At 45.1% G+C, this 17,428-nt stretch overlaps 1 protein-coding gene across 6 annotated transcripts in view; it reads left to right on the forward strand.

Annotated features, from left to right (window-relative positions):
- The window catches only part of C1QTNF4 (C1q and TNF related 4), a 57,082-nt gene that overhangs the window by 11,527 nt on the left and 28,127 nt on the right, over window positions 1-17,428 (forward strand). For 3 of the 6 annotated variants that reach the window (XM_039537825.1, XM_039537826.1, XM_039537833.1), the window contains exons 1-2: window positions 5,332-5,424; window positions 6,247-6,401. The exons of 1 other annotated variant lie outside the window; for it this stretch is intronic. The gene's annotated coding sequence lies outside the window, so the exon portion shown is untranslated. Of the gene's footprint in view, window positions 1-5,331; window positions 5,425-6,246; window positions 6,402-17,428 lie in introns of those variants that run through there. 2 more of the 6 variants (XM_039537828.1, XM_039537830.1) reach the window with 2 other exon arrangements.

The following is a 17,428-nucleotide window of genomic DNA, read 5'->3' on the forward strand; positions in this document are numbered from 1 at the left end:
ATACTCCGCAATATTTTTTCAATTTATATTCTACGACAGCGACTATTACTCATGCTGGCTGAGCTATTTTAAATGTCCTGGTTTTAAATTTGAAAAAAATGGTCACCTTAATCTAAACACAGGTCATTCGCTCTAAGGTGAGTTGGCTGTCACCCCAGAGGTGGGGTTGGTAGCAAGTGGAAGGGGAACCCAGGCACACCCTACTCCACCGGGTCCCAGCCCAGGGCCCTAACAGTGGCAAGGAATCCTATCACTGGGTCAGTAGGGATCCTGCCAAAACATGCTGACCATGGTTTCAGCAACACAATCGGACTAATGTCTGGTTTCCCTGGTCTACTTCCTCCCCCTACCTGTTTGTAGGGCTTCATCGCTCGCAGGCCTTTGGAGTTCTCTGCCACCAGCAATTTAAGCAGCTCCTCAGCATATTCCTCCAGAGTGAGGGGTTGGTACAGCTCAGTCCCTAGTTCAGGGGCCAGCAGCAAGACAGAGGTATCTGACTCCTTCCCTGGCTCCCCCTCAACTAAGCTGGAGGCCCCACCTCTTATACTTCCTGTTCCACCCCTCTGCTTCCAGTGGACAAGGTGTGCCAGGCCTGGCCATGCCCACCAGGGGTCAGGGATGGTCTCTCCTGTCAGAGGAAGGCCACTCCACCTTGCTATACCACTTCATTTGTAATTCCCTTTCCTTACCTCTCAGTTCAGATAGATTTTTATGCTAATTTTTTGGCCAGTTAAATGACCTTCCAAATGAGTCTAATGCAATAAGGCCAAGTGAATTATTTCTAACATCCAAACTTTCAAGGTCCTCGGCAGGTTACAATTTACCAGATGTAATTATTGTGACGAAAAACTCTCCCCTGGGTTCTGTCCATGAAATGTCAGCACTTCAAGCAATTAATCACATTATAAGTCGCATTGGTCCAACATTAATAATGACTCAAGGTGTAATGATTGCACTTTATGTAATGGTCAGTAGAAAGAATACATCACTAGTTCTGTGAAGACCCATTGAAAACCCAGCACCATTGTAAAGAAAGAGAGAGTCCATTAATTTATGATAGTCTGAGACTGTCTTTTTTAGTGAGAGGTGGGAATGTCTCAGAGCTTGGGCTGTAGCCCAAGCCCTAACATCTACACCACAATTAAAAAGCCCTTTAGCCCAAGCCCTGTGATCCCAAGTCAGCTGGCATGGGCCAGCCACAGGTGTCTAATTGCAGTGTAGACACACCTTGACTGTTTTCAAGCCACAACAGTGGTAAATCACCACAGCATATAACATGCTTGATGTTTTCATTCTCTCTTTTGCAAAAAAGGGCCCTCCAGGTAAGAGATCCCTGAACCAGCTCTTGGATTATCACCTATTTAGAAAAAAATCAAGAATAGTCACTAATTCTTAGGGTTTATTTTAGTGGTTCCTAAATTATGCCATATTGAAATCTGACCCAAATGCAAATTTTGAAGTGACTGACCTACTCTCAGGTCTCCAGTTCTCCCATTTCAAGCAACTTTCAGGTAAAGTTGTCACATCATTTTTAATTTTTCCAGCTAGACAAAGCTTTGTGTCTATACTTCACCATGTTCATGAAACATAATTTTGGGGATGTTAATAAACACAAAATACAGCAGTGGTTTCAAGAAATTACTTTTCTTGTGATCTCCCCATCAAAATTGGAACAACCCCAGGAAATCTAGGACAGATGGCAATTCTAACTACTCAGTCACTCTTTGGAAAAAACTTTCTTTTGTTTTACAACTCATTAGTGTGCCTGTACAGTCCATACAGAACTAAATGCCTTGTAGGAGTAGTGATGAGGGTCTTTAAGGGGCTTTACTTGTAGTTGAGGAATTCATATTTAATTTAGAGCCAGGTTGTAGCCCAGTTTGTGCAGTCATGCAGTGCAGTAAAAGGGTATCCCTTTACTCCCCTGCATAAGCTACCCATACTAGGTGTAGCAATACTGAGGGATGCATAGCCTCTGCAGATGTAGATCTTTCCATCCACCCCAGAGCAATGGGTGGGGAATAAGTGAAATCTTGGCTATTCTCCCATAGTGCACCAGAAGAAGTACCCTGTGCCAGGTAGAGACCTGCACAGGCTACTTTCTTCCCAAAGCAAAGGGAAACCAAGAGGCAGATTGTGGCCCTGAATCACTATCAGCCTCCGAGTCTACTCTTGGGATAGAGCAAGAGTACTAGTGTAAGAGTACTGCCCCTTGCTTGAGGTTCATCGGAAAGCCAAAAATGCCTTTCAAGTGAAGGGCTAAGTTTAGTTTAGTGAAAAACCAGCATCTGCTATATCTGTTTTTCCACTTTCCTGCTGCATTTCACCCCAGACTGCTGTACACATAGACTGTCCCTGTGTTGCTTACTGTAGAGTTAGAAGGGATTGCTGGATTGTGAATTTTGTCTGACAGATCTGCATCCTGCAAAATTAGTGGGTGACTACCAGATTGAAGAGATGGAAATAATGTTCCTTTGAGAGAGTGTATATTTGAATCCGCTTCTCATTGGGAACTGCTGGAATCTTTAATCTATAGATTGCTGTCTCCATTTCTGAGGGAGTTTCCACAGTGGCAATCTAATAAAATAGCACAGGGAGATCACTTAAACTCTGCAATATCACCTTAATTCTCCAAGATTTTCTGTCTTATTAATGGGGCCCACTTGTCAGATGTCTTGGCCTGATTTTCAAAAGTTATGAACACCCAAAATTCCTGGAATCTGAAATCAGTGAGAGATGTGAGCACCTCTGAAAATCAGACTCCTCATCCCTACAGCCTCTCTCTGCCTATGTAGTAATATAAAGATAAGGTTATGCACCTCTCTGGTGACACCACACAGACGATCCAGATTCCTACTGCCAAAAGAATCTATGAGAGCAGCCTCTAGATCCAGATGTGCAGACTCCCACTGGCAGGAAGAATCCTTCAGGTGACCCTACAGTTATGTTTGAGGGTTGTGCTCACCAGAGTTATGACTCTGGCTCTCTGTCTTACTGCAATAGATATGATTCCATTCTGGTATTCTATCATGTTAGATTTATTTCTGGTGCAGTTTTTGTATTTTATTAAATACAAATTCAGTTTTTAGTTCTCTCAGACATTAATGAGTTAGGCTTCAAAACCACTGTGAGGTAAGGTAGTATGATTACCCCATTTTGTAGATGGGAAGTCAAGGCACTGAGAAGTTTAGGATGCCTCTTGGAAAGAAGATATGATGTAGAATCAGGAATACAAGCCTGTATCTCCCAAGACAAGTTTGTGTGGAGAATTGGATGGTGGCCTCACTGTGTTTTAAGGGCTCCAAGCCCAAATGCCCTATGTCTCAGAAGTGCTAAGTCTAGGTCTAGCCCTGCACCTGTCTGTAGCTCTATGTTTGTGGTACCATTTTTTTTACCTCAGCACAAGAGCCATTATCTCAGTGATATCTGCCCTCTGTGTTCCAGACAGTGTGTGTGGAAACAAGCATGAAAGCTTTTTCTCTTCATCTGTTGACTATGAAATATCAGAGGGGTAGCCGTGTTAGCCCACTTGCATCCAAAGAAGTGGGTATTCACCCACGAAAGCTCATGCTGCAAAACGTCTGTTAGTCTATAAGGTGCCACAGGATTCTTGACTATGAAAGTAATTGCTAAACACCAGGCTCAGCCTGTTGAAGAAGTAAGCTCAATAGTTTAACTCCCTGATTATACAATTTAACCGTGGCATTAGGAGCTCCTCCTTAAGTGGTTTTGGACTTCCACATGAGTGAGCCAGTGGTCCTCCTGTTCCTCTAACCTAATCCTCTCTCCTTTTAAGACGAGATGTAAAGAGAGACACTAAGTTTTACTTCCATCATATGTAGCCCTTTAGAAGAACGAAGTGCCTGTTTGTCTGTTTCCAAGACTGAAGTAAGGTATAGCTCTTGCCACCCTATCAGTCATTGGCTAAAGGCACTCTAGTGGGGTATTTCCACCTCCTGGACTGAGAAGTCCAAGGGAATCGCACTGGAAAACTGAAATACCACTACATCATGTGTCTTGCACTTTCATTACACTTTACCAAGTGGACATAAATGCAAAGACAAACTTAGTACCTAATATTTTGCAAACTGCCTCTTAGTTATGTTTTTCATCTCTTATGGGACTGCTTTCTATATACACTGGCTTTCTGATATTTTCCTCAAAATGTTTCTTGTGGTTGGGAGAAAAGGAGGAACAAATTACACATACCTGAATACAAGAATCTAAGCCCTATCTCCAGATAAGTGAAATCCAATCCCATTCAGTCTGAGAAAGGGACTGTTACTCACTGGGAATTCTTCCTTTCCACTTCCTCCCCTCTCATGTTATGGCAGCAAAGGTGATATCCATGTTGTTGGATATCACCCACGATAGCTCATGCTCCAATACGTCTGTTAGTCTATAAGGTGCCACAGGACTCTTTGCTGCTTTTACAGATCCAGACTAACACGGCTACCCCTCTGATACTTGATCTCATGTTATGGACATCTTTATCCGGGTTGGAAGCTATTGGCTTTAAAATTTATGGAAAGGTAAGTGGGTGGATTCTGCCCTGCTGTCCTCTCCATTATACTGTTGGGTTATTTTTGCCTCCTTAGTAGATGATGCTATAACACTGTAAAAGCAGCAAAGAGTCCTGTGGCACCTTATAGACTAACAGACGTATTGGAGCACGAGCTTTCATGGGTGAATACCCACTTCGTCGGATGCATGACATGACATCTGACGAACTGAGTATTCACACACAAAAGCTCATGCTCCAATACGTCTGTTAGTCTATAAGGTGCCACAGGACTCTTTGCTGCTTTTACAGATCCAGACTAACACGGCTACCCCTCTGATGCTATAACACTAGTTGCCTGGAATTTTCCATGGGATGGGAGAAGGAGGCCTATGAACTTACTATGAGTAATATTCTTTCTCACACTGGATGGAATTATATTTTATTTATCAGAAAATGAAGACTGAGATGAGATTTTCAAACCTATTTCAGTGCCTAAAGATGCAGATGGGTGCTTTTGAAAACCCCAATAATACACATCTTTAATTGTAGGCACTGAAATAACTTTGAAAATCTGACTCTAATGGTCTTCTCTTCAAGAAAGTGGTCAGGAAGTAGGAGGAAGAGGCAATGCGAGTTTTCAGAGTCATTCTTCATCAGTCTTCATGTTGCTGGAAGCTAGCAGTGCTTCCAGAATAACACAGCAAAGAAACAGCCTGCACTAATCTCTCTGTCTTTACCAAATGTGGTTGCTATGACAATAGGAATACATTGTGAGTTTTAAGAGTTGGAATTTTCTATGATTCACTGTATATTTTTAGCCATTTTTCCTCTTGTTCTCACCTGATAACTGTCTATTAATGCCTTTTATGAGGCTAAGATAGGACTAAATGGCCAGGCCTCAGCATGGGAAAAGGATAATGGTGAGTTGTCCACGTAATACATACTAAGCTTAGTGGCATTCATTAAATATCCTCTCACTAAAGCCTTAGATGGCAACTTCCTGGCCAAATCTCATGACTTCTACACTATCCTCATCCTTCTTGACCTCTGAGCCTTTGACACCATCAAGCACTGCCTATTTCTTGAAATCCTAGCATTCTCTGGACTTCATGACTGCACCCTCTAATGGTTCTCTTATCTCTCAATCTTCATATGTCATTTGGTAGATCTTCCACTCCTTTTCCCCTTTAAAAGGGCATCCCACAGGGTTCTTTCCTTCGTTGCCTCCTTTTCTCCCTCTATAGCATATCCCATAAACCAGGCCAACTGTAAGTGTCTAAATATAGATTTAGGAATCTAACTTTAGATGTTCCTTTTTGTTCGCCTAGGACTATATAGCTAGGAGAGATAAGAGTGAGAAAATGTAAGACAAGTGACTGCAAAATGAATGTTATAGGGAAGGTTTTGTCCTTACCCATAATGATGTACAAGAACAAGGAAATATTTGGTGAAATAAAAAGGAAGCAAACTTAAACCTTAAAATCAAACTATTTTCTTAACACCCAGCAAAATTAACCCGTGAGGTTTCCTGTTTCAGGCAAGATTCAAGAAAGGATTAGATGTTGAAGTATGACATACATTTGCATCTGCAGGTAAAATGCAAGGGCACTCAACCCTGTAAGCTTAATTGCCAATTGATGTCAGGAAAAAAAATCTCACCAGTGGGACAGTGTTATATAATTGGGTATATTATGCAACATTCTTCTGTAGCAACCCTCTCTCCCATCTGTGATGCTCTCCAGGGGTACCCAGGGTTGTGAGGCACCTCACCATCTGTGCAGAGCATGAAGCAGTCTTGTCTCTGCCTGCTGTGGATAAGCTTCCTGAAACCAAGAGCCTCTGACTGCACAAGCACTACCTTCCAGACCTCCGCAGGATCCCCTCTCTCTTTGTACAGGTAATGATAGGCACACACCAACCCCCAGATTCTTGGAGCATTCCCTGCACTGTCCAGCTTCTTATCCAGTGGACATTGACAGACATACCGGGACTGTTATTCCCAAAGGAACAGTATACACTAGTTTGTAAGTTTCAACTCAGGAGATCAATTGCTTAATACAACTGCACTTAGATATATGTATGGTGAAAACAAGAATAAGTTTTGAATTTCAAAGAATAGAAATTCATGTGATAGTGAGTAAGAATATTGGAAACACACGATTACGTATACAACAAAATCATAACATGCTTTCTAGAGACTAAACTTAACTAACAAGTTACTCTTTTGTCTAAAGAAGTTTATCTCATCCAAAGTTCTCTGCAGCATTTTCAACCACGCCTGGTTGAAATCCCACTTTCATGAAAGAAATTCTCTTTCCATTTACTTCTTAGGAGAGGGATGTCAGGGTATCTTCTTTGCTTCCCAAATATGTAGAGCAAATCTTTGAAGTCCACTTCAAGATAAGGTTCTTCTCCTACACCCACTCCCCCATTTTTCTCTTTCTGTTAGGTTTTTTCCTGAAGTTCTCACAATCCTTCATCAACATTCAGTTCAGTCTGGTGCTAGGAAAATAGTTGTGAATGAGACAATACTTGATTTACATATAAACAGGTAGATGGATAAAATTTCTTGTCTGAAAGAAAACCTGTTTGTCACTTTTGTTGGTGACCGCTACCTATACACAGACTTTAAGAATGTATTTTCAGTTTGTGGATAATACCAAGCTAGGAGGGGCTGCAAGTGCTTTGAAGGAGAGGATTAAAATTCAAAATTATCTGGACAAATTGGAGATATGGTCTGAAGTTAATAGGATCAAATTCAATAAGGACAAATGCAAAGTACTTCACTTAGGAAGGAACAATCAGTTGCACACACAAAATGGAAAATGACTGACTAGGAAGGAGTACTGCAGAAAGGGATCTGAGGGTCACAGTGGATCACAAGCAAAATATGAGTCAACAGAGTAACACTGTTGCAAAAAAAAGTAAACATCATTCTGGGATGTATCAGCAGGAGTGTTGTAAGCAACACAGGAGAAGTAATTCTGCTCAACCCTGCGCTGATTAGGCCTCAACTGGAGTATTGTGTCCAGTTCTGGGCGCCACATTTCAAGAAAGATTGAAAGAAGAAGAGCAACAAAAAATATTAAAGGTCTAGAAAACATGACCTATGAGGGAAGATTGAAAAGATTGGGTTTGTTTAGTCTGGAGAAGAGAAGACTGAGAGGGGACATGATAGCAGTTTTCGAGTACATAAAAGGTTGTTACAAGGAGGAAAGAGAAAAATTGTTCTCTTTAACCTCTGAGGGTAGGACAAGAAGCAATGAGCTTAAATTGCAGCAAGAGCAGTTTAGATTGGACATTAGGAAAAACTTCCTAACTGTCAGGGTGGTTAAGCACTGGAATAAATTGACTAGGGAGGTTGTGGAATCTCCATCATTGGAGATTTTTAAGAGCAGGTTAGACAAACTAGATAATACTTAGTCCTGCCATGAGTGCAGGGGACTGGACTAGATGACCTCTCAAGGTCCCTTCCAGCCCTCTGATTCTATGAATAGTGCTTTTGAAATGAAATATACTACTGTCAGAAGAGGAGGGGTGTAAATCACTTCTAGGAAGCTTGCATAGCTGTTAGTGAGGTGTTACTGCATATTCAGTAGGACTCAGATCAAGGGCTGCACACAGCTTCTTAGCTTTGCTCAGCCTTTAAATGGATTCACTGATCCGTTTTTTGTGTTGTGATCTTGGTTCTGGAATGCATCTCTAACTCAGAGGTTGGAGTAAAGACTGCATAACAATTCTCTAATCCTGTTCAGATGGGGAGCATCTTTTACAGGAGTTGCTTCGGGCTTTGGAGGTATTCTAGGAAAAAGAAGTGTGGGGTGCTACTCCTATTCTGACTGTATTACCAGTGTAGACTGGTATTTCATGTTAATATTTTAGTACTCAAATTTCCAAACTGCATTCCCTGCAGTGTCCAGTAGATGATGCTAGTATGTTACAAATACTACTCAATTCAATGTTAGTCAGAAGAAAGATGTCTGATTCCAAAAACATAGATTATCTAAATTCTTGTTTCATTTAAAAGCCTTTCACAATCCCCTCTTTAACTTTGAAACTAAGTTTCAGAAGTTCCTTAATTGAAGTTACAATTTATTCATTTAGATTCTATGACGTGCAATAGTTTTTCACCTTCTTCTGCAGCATGGGGCATGGGTCACTTGCAGGTTTAAACTAGTGTAAATGGTGGATTCTCTGTAACTTTAAATCTTTAAATCATGATTTGAGGACTTCAGTAACTCATTCAGAGATTATGGGTGTACTACAGCAGTGGGTGGGCGGGGTTCTGTGGCCTGCAATGTGCAGGAGGTCAGACTAGATGATCATGATGGTCCCTTCTGACCTTAGAGTCTATGAGTTGGTTTTGTGTTATGTAAAATTTGTGTACCTTTGTCCACACTGCAATAATTCTGGGCTTGATACTTACACTAGAATTTAAAATATCCAGAATTAAGAGGAAATAAAAGATTCAGCACATACATAAAAGGAGAGGGGCAAGAGTGAGCCCTGTGAATCTTACAAGATAAAGAATGGCCTGTGTTCCTTTTCTCGGTCTTTCTAAAACCATCTCCATGATTAGCATGCCTAAATTATAAAATATCGGGGATGAGTTTTAAAATAATTCTTACTTTGGGACAGATTCTGATATACTCACTCGCTCAGAGTAGCAATTTACTTCACAAGTAGCTTCCTTTTAAAGACAGCGTAACTACTCATGGAGTAAAGTGCTACCCAACATAAGTATCAGAATCTAGCCCTTTTCAGAGAGAGAGAGTGTATCTCAGTGGCCTTGACTTAGGGATTCCTCATGTTGGGGAGAGAGAGGTATCGTTTTCTGTGGTGGTTTGTGCCTGGGGAGAGAGTGAGTACATTAGTTTTTTGAAAGAAGTGTGAGAGAGTTGAGTGCATGGATGGTTTCAAGTGAGTGCTTGAATTACCATTTCTGTCTGAATACAGAGGAAGGTTACAGTGAGGTTGTTGTGGGATGGAGATTATTGTGTGTGTATATGTAAGATTGGATGTGGAGTGACAGGAGTGAGTTGAAAATTACTTCACTGGAAAATTGGTGACACAGAGAATGGAATAGTGTTGTGTAGTTTCTTATATGGAATAGGGGATTTTTGGATGAGGTTAAGATCTGCAAGTTTGAGAGAAATATTGCCTATAGTGAACAGGTCGTGATAGAAGGTTCTGTTTTTCTATGCAGTGTTCTGAGGAAGTGTTTTTGATGGGGGTTAAAAACATTTAGAAAGTAATTATTCTTCTTTGAGTGCTTGTTCACGTCCATTCAAATCAGGTGTGTGCATGCGCACATGCATGGCAGCTGGAAGATTTTTCCCATAGCAGCCTCTGTCGGGTCAGCCTGGGTGCCCCCTGGAGTCGTGCCTTCATGGCACTCAATATAGAGCCCTGCCGACCTGCCACCCCATCAGTTCCTTCTTACCGCCAGTGATGGTTAGCTGGAATGTCCCATAGCTCTCACTTTAGCAAGAGCCTCTGTCCATTTTGTTTATAGTTGTTCTGTAATTAGTAGTAGTAGTTTTATAGTTACTTTAGCATGTGTTTGGGGATCCCCCCACCTTCCGACGGCCCAGAGCCATGGTATGCTGCAGTCCCAGGTGTTCAAAAAGTGTGAGTTCTGTGCTAAGTGCATGCCAAAAAGTGACCCACACACTGCATGTTTAAGCTGCCTAAGTGAAGGTCACCAAAAGGACCATTGCAGAATCTGCCACAAGTTTCGCCCCAGAACTTTGAAAGACAGGGAGCAGCGGCTCAAAGTTGTGCTCATGGAGGCAGCTCTGTGCCCCCACTCAGACCTGGGATCAGGGGATCCTGCGCCCAGCAGCTCCTACTCAGTGCAGAGCACCCTGGCGCTGTCATCCCAGGACCCAATGCTGAGAAAGGACTCTTTGCAAGGCTCTCGGCACCATTATGGCTCCTCCTGAGTCCACTCAGCAGGTAGGCACTGGTCTCAATCGCCGGTGCCTCAGAAGAAAAAGAAGCCGGAGGGGGATATTTCTCCCCCAGCCAAGTCTAAAGAGCCAATGATCATGAGACCCCAGTTGAGCCACAGCACCTTGTCACCCATAAGGGTCGTGTCAACTCCTGCCCCAGTGGGGCAGTTGAGTCCGGGCCCATCCCACTTGCCAGAACCGAGGAGTCAGCCGCTGCAGCTTCCATTGACCCCAGAGACATTTGAGGCAGCTCAGGACTTATTATGCCCCATGGTGCCGTTCTCATCTCCAAGGAGAGATGAACTACTGGCACTGACAGCACCAGCCTGCCCCACAGTATAATCAAGAGGGAAGCCGGCCATGCTGTCCAGGTGCTCACCTTCTCCACAGTGACCCCTGCCACCAGTATCCCTGGAACGAGAGCACAGATGGTTCCCTAGCTCCTGACGCCCAGTGCCTTGCAGCACAGCTCCTCCGTGGTCTTCTTTTTCTGAGACCTTGGAGTTGGAGTCCAACTCCTATTGCTTCAGCAGAAGTAGGAGCAGGAGATCCAGGTCACGGCAGGAGACATGAGCCTACCCAGCACCGTGGCCTCCGCAGTGGCAGAACCCGATGCAATGGCCCTTCTGGATGCCCTGGGCCTTCCATCAAAGCCAGGGTCGGAGCCAGGGGTCGAACTCGGCAGCAACATCTGTAGCTTTGGCTACTTTTGTGCCACCTTCTGCCCCTCATGGACCCACAGCTCCGGTGCTCCCTAACGCACTGCGTCAAGCTACTGAGGCACTGCCACAACTTACTTCAACAACGCTGGCTGCGGCACTGTTGCCAGCACCATCGGCATCAACATCGGCACTGACGCCATCAGTAGCACCTATATTGGCACTGATACCTCCTGTGCAGGGCTGGCTCCAGGCACCAGCACAGCAAACAGGTGCTTGGGGCGGCCTACAGAAAGGGGAGGCATGTCTGGCTATTCGGCCACCAAAGAGGGAATGACCTCCTGCCAAATTGCCGCCGAAGAATGAAGCGGTGGCGGTAGAGCTGTCACTGAAGTGCCACCAATCATGGCTTTCCCTCACCCACCCCCACGCCGGCAAAAATGCTGGAGCTGGCCCTGCTCCTGCAGCACCTACAGTGATGCCTACAGCCCCAGCATGGGTGTCTTCTGTCCCGGCACAGAGAGGCACGGCACCATCCAGGTTGGCAACAGCTTGGGATCCCCAGGATTCACGTGACCCTTGGGCACTGATGGAAGTGAACAGCCACCTTTTATGGGGGTTTCTTCCTTTTCTTCGCCAGATGAGGTGCTGAGAGGCACTGCTATAGCTGCAGCCCTGGAGGACATCAGGGTGTTGCAGCAGTTGCTGCAGTGAGTTGCACAGGGCCTGGGTATTCAGGCAGAGGTAGTGGAGGACATGGATCCCATAGTGGATGTCCTCATGCCCTCCAGACTTGCATGCATTGCCCTGCCTCTTATCAAGACCATATTGGACATGACCAAAACTTTATGGCAGACCCCATCCTTGTTGCCCACCACAGCTAAGCACAACAACAGGCGCTATTTTGTGCCATCTAGAGGCTACGAGCATCTATACTCACACCTGCTGCCTGAGTCCCTTGTCCTGGACACTGCCAATCAGCACAAGCGGCAAGGTTACCAGGGACCCTCCCCTAAGAAAAGGGAGGTGAAAAGACTTGACCCTTTGGGGAGGAAGGTGTGTTCTATGGGTGGGTCAGCAGGCCATTGTCAGCAGGTAGTGCTATAATACATGCGGGGCAATGGCAAAATTTGCAAAGCTGCTGCCACAAGACTCCCATGCCAAATTCTCGGCCTTTCTCAACGAGGGCAAGCTCATTTCCCAGGCTTCTCTGCAGGCGGTGCTGGACAGAGCTGATGCAGCCATGAGGGTGATGGCTACAGGGGTGGCCATGAGAAGAGGTGCCTGGCTACAGGTCTCTGGTCTCCCTTACGAGGTCCAACAGGCAATACAGATACAGGATCTTCCCTTTGACGGTGTGACTCTGTTTTCCAAAAAGACGGATAAAAGTCTTTACAGCTTGAAGGACTCCAGAGCCACCCTCAAATCCTTGGGCCTTCACACCTCCGCCACACAGCGGAAACACTTCAGGCCGCAACCTCCGCCATGGTTCTTTCAACAACAGAACCGACAGGACGATTCAAATAAGAGGAATAGGAGCAGCAGGAAGAGGCTGTGCCCGTCCTCAGGCCAGGGCTCTAGCCAATTCAAGCCACCTTCGGGCCCAAAACAGACCTTTTGAAGGGGTGATCAAGGACGGTGTACCAGCACAAAGACTGGATCCACCCCATCTTACCCTTTTGTCCTGACTATCCCCTTTCTGCCCTGCATGGTCCTGCATCACATCGGACCATTGGGTGCTCCACATGGTAGAGAGGGGATACTCCATCCAATTCTGTGTCATCCCACCCTTCCACCCCCCTTTCCCATCCCTCTTCAGGGACCCCTCTCATGAGTAACTCCTTGTACAAGAGGTGCACTCATGCCTATCACTAGAGGCAGTGGAAGAGGTTCCTCAGGAGCAGAAGGTTAAAGGCTTCTATTCCCAGTATTTCCTAATTCTGAAAGCCAAAGGTGGGCTCGGGCCCATCCTAGACCTGCGGGAGCTCAATAAGTTTATAAAGAAACTCAAGTTTCGCATGGTCTCCTTGGCCTCCATCATCCCTTCCTTGGATCCAGGGAAATGATATGCCGCCCTCGATTTGAAGGATGCATATTTTCATATTGCAATCATTCCGTTCCACAGAAGTTACCTCAAGTTTGTGGTGAACAACAACCACTATCAGTTCACAGCCCTCCCGTTTGGCCTGTCAGCGGCACTTCAAGTGTTCACCAAGTGTATGGCAGTTGTGGCCGCATTCCTGCACAAGTGGCAGGTACAGGTGTTCCCATACCTCGACAACTGGCTCATCCAGGGCTCAAGTGGAGGCACAAGTCAACTTCATAATAACGATGTTCGACGAAGTGGGCCTTCTCCTCAACATGGAGAAATCGACTCTGTCCCCGGTTCAGCAAATAGAGTTCATAGGGGCAGTACTGGACTCGTCACAGGCCAGGACATGCCTCCTGGAAATGAGGTTTCTGGCCCTTGCCGACATCATTTGAAGTCTCAGGCAGTTTCCCACCACCACAACAAAGAATTGTCTGAAACTTCTAGGACACATGGCCTCTTGAACCTAACTGGTGCAACATGCCAGGCTCAGACTCTGGCCACTCCAGTTGTGGCTAGCCTTGGTGTATCGGCCGGCTCGGCACAGTTTGGACAAGGTTGTGACTCTACCTCACCAGGTCCTCGACTCCCTCCACTGGTGGTGTGAACAGGTGTCCCCTTCACTGGTCTTCAACTACCCCTCTTGCTAGTGACGGACGCATCAGCCTTGGGCTGGGAAGCACATCTGGGAGACCTCAGGACACAAGGCCTCTGGTTTCAGGCAGAACTCACTCTACACATCAATGTCAGAGAGCTGAGAGCGGTGCGCCTGGCATGCCAGACTTTCCAAGCCCACTTGACAGGGAGATATGTATCAGTCATGACAGACAACACCATGGCGATGTTCTATATCAACAAATAGGGGGATGCACGCTCCTCTCCCCTGTGCCAGGAAGCCCTCATGTTGTGGGACTTCTGCGTAGAGCATTCAATACATCGTACCTTCCTGAGGTACAGAATGAGTTGGCAGAATGAGTTGGCAGATTATCTCAGCAGGTTGTTCCACTGCCACGAGTGCTCCTTATGCCCGGATGTCACAAACTCAATCTTCCAATGGTGGGGGGCTTTCCCCAGACAGACCTGTTCACCATGTGACACAACAGGAAATAACAGCAGTTTTGCTCCTTCCTGAATCACAGCCCGGGCTCCATCACAGACGTTTCTCCTCCCCTGGGGAGGCCATCTCTTCTATGGGTTCCCGCCCTTCCCTCTCCTTCACAAGGTGCTCCTCAAGTTATGGAGGGAAAAGGCTTCAGTGATATTGATAGCTCCAGCCTGGCCCCGCCAGCACTGGTACACATCTTTCCTGGAAATGTCCATGGAAGCCCCAGTCACCATGCCACTCCTCCTGAATTTAATAACTCAGGATCACAGCCATCTCCAGTACCTGAACCTCAAGTCATTGCACCTCATGGCATGGAAGCTCCGTGACTGAACCCCGTGGAGCTCTCTTGCTCAGACCCAGTTAGACAAGTTCTCCTTGGCAGTAGGAAACCCTCCACCCAGGCTACCTACCTTGCCAAATGGAAAAGATTCTAATCTGGTCGGTGCAGCATCATTCGTCCCCAATGCTTGCATTTATACCACTTATACTGGATGACCTTCTCCACCTCAAGCAGCAGGGACTATCCATGTCATCAATAAGGGTTCACCTGGCCACCATCTTTGCCTTCCATCCAGGCACAGACGGGCGGGCGGTCTTTGCCAACCCTATGGTCAGCCATTTCCAGAAAGGTCTCGACAGGCTATATCCACACATCTGACAGCCAGTGCCAGCCTGGGACCTCAAACTTGTCCTTTCCAGACTGATGGGGCCACCCTTTGAACCACTGGCAATGTGCTCCCTGCTCTATCTCTCGTACAAGGTGGCATTTCTGGTAGCAATAACCTCAGTCAGGAGAGATTCTGAGCTCAAGGCCTTAACATCAGAGCCTCCTTACACCATGTTCTATAAGGACAAGGTTCAGCTTGGGCCACACCCAGCTTTCCTCCTGAAGGTTGTCTCCCAGTTTCACATCAACCAAGACATCTTCCTCCCAGTTTTCTATCCTAAGCAGCACTCAAGGGGTAGGGAGCAGAGACTTCACTCATTGGATGTCCGCAGAGCAGAGCCTTCTACAGTGAGAGAACTAAACCGTTCAGAAAGTCCATTCAACTGCTTGTGGCCATGGCAGACACAATGAAGGATCTTCCAGTCTCCTCTCAACTAATTTTGTCATGGATCACGTCCTGCATCCGGGAGTGCTACACCCTGCCCCTCCACTCATGGTGCACTCGACCAGGGAACAGGCTTCTTCAGCAGCATTCCTGGTGCAAGTTCCCACCCAGGAATATGCAGAACATCGACATAGTCCTCCATATGTACTATCACTGCACATTATTAGATTACCCAGCAGGCCAGAGACAATGTGGCCTTCGGTAGAGCAGTGCTCCAATCAGTGGATAACTCTGACTCCACCTCCAGAATTTAGGCTTGGGAGTCACCTGATTGGAATAGACATGAACAAGCACTCGAAGAAGAAAAAACAGTTACTCACCTTCTCATAACTGTTGTTCGTTGAGATGTGTTGTTCATGTCCATTCCAATACCCACCGTCCTACCCCTCTGTCAGAGCTGCTGGTAAGAAGGAACTGAGGGGGGGGGGGTCGGCAGGGGTCTGTATTGAGGGTCATGAAGGCACGACTCCTGGGGGTGCTCAGGCCGACCCTACGGATGCTGCTATTTTCCGGCTGCCATGCACATGCGCCCACACACACCTGCTTGGAATGGACATGAACAACACACCTTGAAGAATAGGTGAACACACCTCGAAGAGAAGGTGAGTAACCATTTTTTTTAGTTAAATGAACAATTAATGGATTGATTACTATGATCTGCAGAGTTTGAGTGGGTTCCAGACACTCCGAGAGACTGGCTTGTGAATGTTTTGGGTTGCAGTGTTTTGTGAGATAGAGTTTGAATGCAATATTCATGGAGTGATATTAAAATTGATTTTTTGATTTTTTTTAGGTGCTGCTTTACTTTTCAGGAATTAGCTAAAGAAATTATTTGGAGAATGCTGTTTATTGAGAGTTGTGTGTCTAGCTTGCTGTTGTGAGATCAAAGTAGTTTTTTCCTTGTAACTGCTACTGAGGATTTAATTTTAGGGCAGTTAAGATTAACCTGGAAGTATCCAACTGAAGTAAATAGACATTGATAAAAGATTTGGTTTTCCCATGCAGTTCTGAGGAAGTGTTTGGGGAGGAAAGGATTAATGATTTTTTTTAGAAGGTGATTTTTTTTAATGACTTTAAAGCTCTGGGCATCAATTTAGGGGGAGGGGGAAGTGCAATAATTTTGGCAGTGCTCGAAAGAGGATTAATTAGATACATCTGAGGGTTTTTATTTGTGGTAGATCTCAGTGATTTAAAAAATCCCAACAGGAAGTGTTTTCTACTGGGTGCTGCAGTCTCGAAATGTTTGGGTTTCACTGGCTGCCAGCTCTTTCCCAGGAGGCAGGCAAGTAGGAAAGGCAGCCAAAAGGAGTCTCCCACCCTATTCCCTTACCCTGCAGGCAAGGCTGAAATTTGTTTAGTAAAACATTGTGTAATTTTGCGTTGTGTATTCACCAGCATAGATTACATTTAGAATATGTTGTTGACTAGGAAGAGATTTTGCAACATGTTTGTATAAACCTTTATTTGGTTAGTGCATCATTTGTAAAGTGTAATTTTGGTTATGTGGTTCATTATCATAGTATATATTTGGATGGATTTCTTGTTATGTTTAGTAGAATAGATTTACCTTGAACAGGCAGATTACATTGTGAGTATATACAGTTAGGTCCCAGGGGCCAAATCCCTAAGGTCTGACTGAGCCTTCATCTACAAGAAAGAAGAAAGACCAGAGGAAGAAGTATTATCTGTAAAAGACAGAGATGATGGGCAATTGAAATGAAGAGGGTTACAGAGGGGAAGATCTCCAAGAGACTTCAGAGGGGCATGCCATGAGCTCTGTAAAAGGAGGAAAATTTCATTAACAGAATTTGCTATAAAATAATTTGACTTTTTACTGAATAAAAAAGGCTTAGAGCAAAGCACATGTATGATATGAAGGAGTATGTAAAGTGTTAAATGGTCATGCTTTGGCACATTTAAGAGATGGACTGAATAAGAACACACTTTGTTACTTATGTCTCATGGTCCTACACCATCCCTGTATGTGTAGGTTGGTTGGAAAATT

Source organism: Mauremys reevesii, linkage group 4 (genome assembly GCF_016161935.1).
Source record: "Mauremys reevesii isolate NIE-2019 linkage group 4, ASM1616193v1, whole genome shotgun sequence".
Classification (NCBI taxonomy): domain Eukaryota; kingdom Metazoa; phylum Chordata; order Testudines; family Geoemydidae; genus Mauremys; species Mauremys reevesii.